At 37.5% G+C, this 9,727-nt stretch overlaps 1 long non-coding RNA gene across 1 annotated transcript; it reads right to left on the bottom strand.

The window, feature by feature from the left end:
• Positions 1-658: 658 nt before the first annotated feature.
• On the bottom strand, positions 659-5,489 carry LOC104664895. Its single transcript, XR_748334.2, has 4 exons — positions 5,414-5,489; positions 4,749-4,928; positions 2,455-2,566; positions 659-868 (listed from the first exon to the last, which is right to left on the bottom strand). It is a non-coding gene; the product is annotated as an uncharacterized LOC104664895 (long non-coding RNA).
• Positions 5,490-9,727: the final 4,238 nt, after the last annotated feature.

Genomic DNA, 9,727 nt, shown 5'->3' with positions numbered 1-9,727 from the left:
CACATCTCTGAGAAGCACCTTCTTTGCAGCTCCCTGGGGCCATCAGTTGGCCTCTTTATGGTTCTTCTACTCAGTGTAGCATTAGTTCCCTGGAAATCTAACTCAGATCAGGGTCTTTAGAAAACTGCAAGTAGCATCCCTTGCTCAAAAACCCCAAACTGAGAAATGCTGAAACTCAAAATACTGAAGCAGCCTTCTTCAAGGATGGACTGGGGCACTCCAAAAAGAAAATTCTCAGCACTCTGGTAGGATGTCCTTCTGCTAGTGGTTGAGTCCAATTCAGTGCCCCTTAAATTAGGAAAGATTTTTCACTACTTTGCAGGGCCTTCACGTTATGTTGAGGTGAAGAAAACCTATCACTCTTTGTTCCCGTATGTCAACTAGCATTTATCATGAGTGATAGCAACAAGATCCTGTGCTCACATTTCTTCTTATAATCATGTGTGTGTGTGTGGGCGGGGGGGGGGGGGGTGTCTTGGAGGGAGGTAACAAAAACCAAAAAAGCGCACTTTCCCACCATGTCCTCACTCTGCCAGTCCCTAGCTGTATGGCTTCACTCTCTGGCCAGTATTTCTAAAATTAATGAGTTACCGTGAGTAGTGGTTCTCAAATCTGGCTGATGACTAGAGACATTTAAGAATTAAGAGAATCACTGGTCCCTATTAAAACCTAAAAATTTACTTTCTTTTGTTTCTATTATTTCCTTCTCCTACCAGTAATGAAAAACACATTATATAAGACAATAGTTGTGGATAAATAGCCATTGACCTTTCACAGCATTTTTTAGGAAATCATAAAATTGATGCTGTAGGAAAAAAAAAATCTTCATTTTGATTTTTTCCTTCATCAATGCCAGTTACGTCACTTCCTTAAGTTAGAGAAAATAAGAAGTGAGTTAAGGCAGTTAATCACGTGTCCTCTTTAAGGTAACAAAATCATCCTTACTATTTAAAAATAAAGCGCATATTTTAGAGTAAGCTTTCCATAGTTTAGGCAGTAAGAGAGCGAGACAGGAAGAATCAAGCCTATTTTTCTTGACTCAGTTGGTTTGTCACTGTAAAAGTTAGTTGACGAATGCTCACTGAGTACTCCTACACACTCAATAGCACACATATTATTCTTACTCAATATGTGGAGAGAAAATATACCCTTCCAACTATGATTTTAAAATTGTTATTTTCTTAAAAGAATGCTTTTTCAGTCACCTTGGAAATATGTGCAAATGCAAATCTAAATCCCATATGCAGTTAATGATTTGGTTGAAACAAATACTATTCCCTTGAGCTATGTTGGTTTGAGGGGGGAAAAATGACTTTTCTAGTGGGAAGATTGCAATGGCTCTGCTCCTAAGGGGGAAAAAAAGCCATGTAGATAAGATGTTCTTATTTATAACATGTAACAAGATATGTTGCTAGACACAAGCATCTTTCTGATGACTTATCCTGCTGATCAGAGTACCAACGAGTTTATTTTCATAATTACAACAGATGGAAAACAATAAAATTATACTTTAGGCTAATGTACTCTCACCCTTATTATCCCCCCCCCTTTTTTTTTTTTTGGTATGTGTGTCTCCCCTGAAGCTATTTTATAACAATATAAAACTTGCAGAAATATGGCACCGCAAAAGCCTGACCAGATTTCCTAATTATCTGTCATGACTCAAGAGTGCAGTAAGAAATTAGCTCTCCCGGGAGAGAAAAAACTTGATGGAACTTAAAATAATAGAAAGAATCCTATCATGTCTTTCTTCAACAAGTTAAGAAAGAAATCTGTCCATTTTTAGTGGGTTTACTAACTTGCTTTCCTTTTTTTTAAAAAAAAATATATATATATATAGTTTTATGTCAGCTATAAAGAGTTGTGTTAATCAGATCCCTTAACATATGACATGCTGTCAAGCAAAGATTCACTCTTGTTTAATTAACTAAATTTTATTTTTTTTCCATCCTCAATTCTATTCCATTCCTGTCTTCTCATCACAAGCTATTAATTCTGGAATAGAATGAATGAGATGTATGTACTTGGAATACATATGTATAATGTATATATCATATATATTTAACACATCTACTTCCTCAATCTCCATGTTTCCACCCTCCCACGTACTTATGTGTGTTCATGTGAACAAATAATTCTGGCCAATGGGGTATAGACAGAAGTGACATACATTTGGACCAAGAAACCTTCCATGTGCTGTTTTTTTTTTTTGTTTTGTTTTGTTTTCCCTCTCTCTCTCTCTCTCTTTCATCATCCTTTGGATGGATAACAACACATAGTGTCACTATAGAAATCACTCATTGAAAATGTCAAAACTTTCATCAGCCTGGGTCCTTGAATGGCTGTATGGATCCATTCTCTCAACGCATACCAATGACTATACTCTCACATGAATAAAGGACTTTTAATTTATTAACTCACTGAAATGTTAAAGTTTATCTGTACTTTTCTTACTTCATTGTTTATTTCACTATAAGGAATCATGAGGTTTACATGGTCTATGTTGCTGACTTTGTCAACTAATTTTTGTCTATTGTAATTCAGGTAGAATGCCTGGAAAGCCAGTCTATAAGAGAGACAACAGAAAGCCAACTGAACTTTTCTCTTAATCTGGCTCATTGTCACAGTGTTGGAAGCTGGATTTTATGAGAATCTTAGGTGTTCTATTGATCATTCAACCATCAATTGCACAGAGCACTGAGTCTGCGTTAGTAGCTTAAGGCAAACCGCTTTAACCAAAATAAATTGTATTAATATGGCAACATCATTTGCCATGAATACTTTGACAGTCAGTAGGTAAGAACATCTGACAAGAACCCATTCAAAAGATCAAGTGACACCTTGTTTCTTTAAAAAAAATTAAAAGCAAAACAAAGACAAGCTCTTCGTCAAACTAAATTACAGAAATGTATGGAACATGTCACTATCCTACATATACATATTGTGCAGGAGGACCCCAGATATTTAGATGGCTTTGGAATTCTCAGAAATAGTGGACATGGTAATACTAGAGTTTTCCATGCATTGGAGCTGATCGTGTATTTATTTTTTATTTATTTTTAATATATTTTAATTTTTAAGGACAGTTAAAGGCTTACAGAAAAATTGACGATAAAATACAGGGAATTTCCATAGATCTCATCTCCCCGTTACCCTCACTTTTCCCTATTATTACCATCTTGCATTAGTGTGGTATATTTGTTACAACTGAGGAAACTATATCGACATATTATTATTAACTAAAGTCCACGTTGGCATTGGGGTTTATTCTTTGTGTAGTAGTACAATTCCGCGGGTTTTGCCAAATGCAAAATATCCTGTATCCACCCTTACAGCATCATACAGAACAGTTTCATTGCCCTAAAAATAGCCTGTGCCCCAGGTATTTCCCTCTTCTCCCCCATAACCCTGGCAAACACCAATCTTTATCTGTACAACTTTGTCTTTTCTGGAATGCTATATAACTGGACTCATACAGCATTTAGTCTTTCCACACTGGCTTCTTTAACTTAGTAACATGCAATTAAGGTTCCTGTGCCTCTTTTTGTGGTTTAATAGCTCATTTCTTCTTATCTCTGCGTAATATTCCATTGTATGAATGTAGCAGAGTTTGTTTTTCCATTCACCTATTCACCTATTGAAGGCTATCTTGATTGCTTTCAAATTTTGGCAATTATGAATAAAGCTGCCATAAACATTTATGTGTAGGCATTTCTATGGACACAACATTTTCAATTCATTTGAGTAAATACCTAAGAGCACAATTTGCTGGGTTGTATGGTAAAACTATGTTCAGCTTTGTAAGCAGTTGTCAGATTGTTTTTGAAAGTGGCTTCACTATTTGACTTTCCCACTAACTGTGAATGACAGTTCCTGTTGCTCCACATCCTTACCCACATTTGATGTTGTCAGTGTTTTGATTTTCTTTTGCCATTCTAATAAGTGTAGTGGTATCTCATTGTGGTTTTAATTTGCAATCTCTAACGAACGTACAGTGTTGAGCACCTTTTCAAATGTGTATTTAACATTTGTCTGTCTTCTTTGGTGAGTTAACTGTTTAGATTTTTTGCCCACATCTACTTGGGTTGTTTTGCTATTGCTCAGTTATAAGAGCTGGTTGTATATTTTGGAAACAAGTCCTTTATCAAATACATGTTATTCACATTTTGTCTTTCTCTCCCAGCCTGTGGCTTATCTTTTCTTTCTCTTAACAGTGTCTTTCAGAAACAGATGTTTTTAATTTCAATAAAGTCCAATTTCATCATTTTCTCTTTCATGAAGCATGCTTTTGTTATTGCATCTAAAAAGTCATTTCCAAATCTGAGGTCCCCTAGATATTCTCCTACATTATCTTTTGGTACTTATTTTTAATCTAAAAATATTGCATAATCTTTATACCATTGGGAAAAGTAGAGTCATGAGTTTATGATTTACATCACTGATTTTACATAATTTTGATGGGTGCACCACATTTCTGACATGTACATTATTTCCCTACTCTGAGAAGTCGTGATATATTTGTTGGAAATGGATGCATGCTTTTTTATACCAGATTAAATCTGTCCATTTTTCTGAGTCCTTCAGGGAATTTCCTGAGAGTGTGGCAGCACACTTTTATTCTTGGGAAGAGAGGAAAGTGTACCTGCTGTGGAACCATGACGTTGGTCACTTTGTACTTCCAAAGTCATGCCCATCATCATATCTGATTTACTGAAAACTTCCCTTTATAAGAGGGGAACATACTCTACCTGATTCAATGATTGGCAACTGCAGTGAATCAACGGCTGACGTCTTCCCCAACGAAGAGCTCAAACATCATCAGTTAGCAGAGATGGCGGAAGGAAAGGTCCATCTTCTCTACGAAATGTCTGAGAGAGGAAGGAGACCAAGCTACACAGGAGCTCACCCTTGCTAGTTGTAATGTATATCTTTGAAGAGAAGGAGGCAGATATAAGCAATGGAAAAACTATCCCTGGGAAGTCTGTGTTTATCTTTGAAAATGTGGCTGTATAATAAAGCACAGTTTTTTCAATGTAACACTCTAAAAAGCTACTCATTCATTCTGAAGTTGCTGTCATTACTCAAGATATTCTTAAAACTATTGTTTGGAATTAGACTTTTTAAGGTGTTTACAAGAGGTACAAGAAAAATAATTCAACTTGCTTTTAAATCATGCCTCCAAATAATAACTACTGAAAGAATAAATTAATCAACTTAATTTTAAAACCTAAAATCAATACGCTATTGACTTTTTCAGCAGTAAAATACAATAAAAAATCAAGGTGTAATTATATGATAGAATTAATGATTAGAAAATTAAGGTACTACAAAGATCTACAAGAAACTACATATGTTTTTTGAACACTTATTTTCCATTAAATGGAGTAATGATGCAGTTTTCTTCCTTGTTTACCATGTCTTATACCGTATTAACTTATTTTTGTTTCCTTTTTCACCCAGACTGACACTTTTTCACCTCACCAGTAACTACAGTAAAGGCTAAACTTCCAGTACCTTATTCCTCCCTTAAGTAATTACAAAGAATCTAACATTCTCTGAGGTTACTTACTCCCATTACAACACTAAACTACTCTCCGAGTGGAGTCAGCACTCTTAGAACTCATTTCCTTGAAGTCTATTTCGCTTTTACTTTTTCAGCCAACTCATTCTCCCTCCCTAATTTGGATTATAAACTCAGGGGATGGGACTGTGTCTTACCCTATATCAACTAGGTGTTCAATGAATATTATTAATTATCATTAAAATTCATAATGATGTCACGCTTGGCCTAATCAATTTTAATTCAGCTTAATCTCTTTCAATTAAGTTTAATTTAGGAGGTGCTGCCCTGATATTTTTCTTTTACCTAGATATCTAATTTACTTCTGCAATAGGCTCCTCCTTTCATCTTCTTATTTTCTTGCCTCATAAATTTCTTCTACAGGCAAGATGTTTCCTTTATGCCATTGCTAAGGTGAATTTTATCTGACAGATGCTTTTAAAAGAGACTGCTTTCCTTGCCTAGTGGAGTATTATGCACAGCTTTTTGTATTAAAGTGAATGTTTCTCCAAGTGAATTGAAAAAAGCTGACTGAAACAAACTCCCCTCTAGGCCATTACGGTGTATGTTAGCAAGTGGGAAGGGTATCCGATGAGCAGTTTCTGTGCTTTGGGGAAGGCGCTCCTGTAGCTTTGTGGAAGATGGATTAAGGTGAGCAAGAGCAGAGACAACAAGATCTGTTTGGAGGCTACTGAAATTACCCATGTTAGTGTAGCAAGAGATTGTCCAAAGCTCTGACAGTAATGATAGAGAGCTTTCAGTATATACTTTGAGAAACGTGACCAAAGAGAACTTGCTGATGACAGGGAGGTGGGAGAAGTGGATCTGAGCAGCAGGTGATACAGAAGGAGAAGCAGGTTTGCAGCGGGGGCAATGGCGTATGTTCTGGGTGCTGTCAATTTAATAAATAAAGACTTGGAAGTGTCTGGGCCTGGAGGCTCATGCTTGTAATCCCAGCACTTTGGGATGCCAAGAAGAGAGGATCACTTGAGGCCAGGAGTTCGAGACCAGCCTGGCCAACATGCAAAACCTCATCTCTACTAAAAATACAAAAATTAGCCAGGTGTGGTGGCCCATGTCTGTAATCCCAGCTACTGGAGAGGCTGAGGCAGGGGAATCACTTGAAGCCAGAAGGCAGCAGTGGCAGCGAGCCGAGATCGTGTCTCTGCACTCTAACCTGGGCAGCAGAGTGAGACCCTATTTCAAAGACTTGGAAGAGTTGAGGGTCACCTTTCCTTAGGAAAGAATAGCGCCCTCTAAAGGGAATGGCTGGGTAAAATACTGAAGACGGCTGAGGCTGGAAATACAGAAAATGCCAGTATTTATGGAGATAAATAAAGAAATACAAATCCAAGAAGTATACCGAGTAGCAGTAAACAGAAAAATAGGACAATGAGGAAAACATCTGGTTATGTAAGCCATCTGGTATTTTATCATCAGAGCCTCTGGAAAGGGAGAACTGCACATGATTCTGAGCCTCTTGGGTGTACTCTCTGTTAAGAGAGGGAACTCACTCAAAAGGCACTATAAACAGGGCTGATGTATGACTGGGGGGCTGTAGCTAGCCGGCAGTCTCTGGTACCTCTCTACAGTAGTTTGACGTTAGCATCCGTTCTGATACATCAGCCTGTGCAGTGTTAAATATTTATAATATCACTGGACTGTAACAGTAGCTATCTCTTTTTCCTTGCATCTGTACTTCCCATCTAGCTTGTTGCTCTAAGAAGATAGTTTCCTGCCTCTTGTTCTTATATAGGACCATCTCTAAAATGTTTTGTGACGCTGGCACGATGCAGCTGAATGAGGAATCACACACAGCTGGAGCTGTCCTGAGTATGACACTCATTAGCTTTCCGAACTTGCATAAGTTATTCAAACTTTCTGAATTTCAATTATTTGCATAAAAAATGGAAAAAAAAAACAAAAAGTTTTAGATATTAAATGAGATGCCACATATGACACTACTTATCATATAACCGGTAAGATAGAGGCGCTCAGTAAATGCTGATTGTTCTTGTGCTCTGGCAAGTCAGTTCTCTCTCTCCTTTCCAGGATGTTTTTGTACCCTGGTATTCCTGAAATCCTAAAATTAGGTCCTCTTTACTGCTAGTCCCTGTTAGGATGACGATCAATGCCACCTTTTCAGAGAAGTCTTTGAAAGAATCAGCTCTTCAAAGAGGAACACAGAGTTAACACCTATATGGAAAGATGGCACTATTCATCATTGTTTTACCCATTCTCACAAACTTTTTTGCCTATATTTTCTTAAGCAATCGGGGTACCATTGTGTCTTTCATTGTTCACGCCTTCATCCATTTCAGCTGTTATCTTTTTACTCTTTAGGCAAATATACAGCGATGGCTCGACTGATGAAGTGTTGAAATAAACATCTGCTCACACACATCCTGTTGAAATGCAGACTGGAGCCTCAAGCATTTTTAGCTGACAAGTTATCTGTACATATGCAGCATTTTACACTTACCAAGAAGAATTCTATGTGCCAAGCACATGCAAAAACATGACTGCCAGCCCCATAAAAGTAAAAGATTTTCCTTTACCTTCTGTAATTTCCATGGTGTTTATAAAGGTTTTCAGTCTTCATGTGAGTGGCCAAAATTAAGTCACTTTGATTTATTTTGAGTCAAACAAACAACAAAAGCTCATGATTTCCAGAGCGAGGTATTTTCAATTAGAGATGAAGTGGATGAGAGATTTCACACGAGAAAGCTTTGAAATATGAAACCCAACTAGGCTTTTCTTCAAAAGAGATAACATGAAGCAGAATACAGCAGTGAACTGGGCACTTAGGCTGGTATCTGGAGTCCTGGAGTTTTACACCTACTCATGGGTAAAAAGCATTAATTAATGCACTTTATTCCAGTATCAGTGTCTCTAAGATGAGTATTGGACAGAAGAGCACAGAAAAGAGGCAATCTACAAACACATGGAATATAAAGGGTCATCAACAAATGCTAGCTGCCTTCCCCTAATTCTAATCTTAACGTGCCGTGATCGTAGTGCTGTTATTCACATATGGACATTCTGTTTTGCTCGACTCTACCACCATGTGTTTTAAGTAACAACTCCATAGTAAATATAACAATTAACTCAATCACTCTCATTCCTTACCTAAAGCCTTTCATAGTAAATGTGAAAGCCACGTTTGGGCAGTAAGAAAATAAATTATACAAAGCCAGGCCGTAATATGGGAAAGCTTTACATATATTATATGGTCAGAATTAACACTGTAGATAGTCTAGTCAATAGTTTCCATAATAGTGCAACCATTAAACATTTCAGCTCAACTAATTATGTTAAACTAGAGAGTAAATGTGTGCAAAAACATACTTATACATATATTTATGTTATGAGAACATATAATATATGGGCTTTTGACCAAGACATACTCTGAACATGGCTGGCATGGGGCTTTGTGTATCACATACACACCTATTGCATTAAAATGATTGATGTGAGTTGAAATCAGAGAACCATGTCCTAGCCCAACAGGCGGTAGTAGGCTTGGGTTGATTAGCCTATTTCACGTTTAAAGTTCAAAGAGAGATTGTGGGTGACCCAATCAAGGTTGATTGGTGGAGAAACCTGCAAGGCAGTCAACACAGAAAAAAAAGAGAGAAAATTTAATAACAACTGAAAAGTAAAATCAAAGGTAATGGCTTGACCTGAGCTTACAGAGGCTGGGAGACTCAGAAATGATATTTTTCACTTCATCCATAACACACACTGCTCTTCTCTGGTCCTGAAAATAGCATGTGACCTACGAAGCATCCTATTAGCTGTTTCAGAAAGGCACGTTTTCTTCTGAAAAGAAATCGGTTTAAGAATCAAGGAAGCCAGTACACACACAAAGCCAAACACACTGGGGTTTACATTCGGCACTCATTCAAAATGTCACGTCATTCGAATGTGTCTCTGGTTTTTAATGGTGCTTCACTCGGGTCTAATCACATTCAAACCCTGCTGGGTTGCATGCTATTACGTGCTCTAAAAACGTACAGCTGAAACACAACGAAAATAAAAAGCTCGTACAAGCCAGTAGCTGAAGCACAGGAAGAAGACGCCTTTGGGATTCCATATCGTTTGGTGCAACTGGCTTCCAAGGTCATCTATGACTTGTTGCCCACCTGTGTCTCTGTTCCCTCATTG

The sequence above is a fragment of the Rhinopithecus roxellana genome, chromosome 11, assembly GCF_007565055.1.
Source record: "Rhinopithecus roxellana isolate Shanxi Qingling chromosome 11, ASM756505v1, whole genome shotgun sequence".
NCBI lineage: Eukaryota > Metazoa > Chordata > Mammalia > Primates > Cercopithecidae > Rhinopithecus > Rhinopithecus roxellana.
This window is presented reverse-complemented; position numbering and strand designations above follow the sequence as displayed.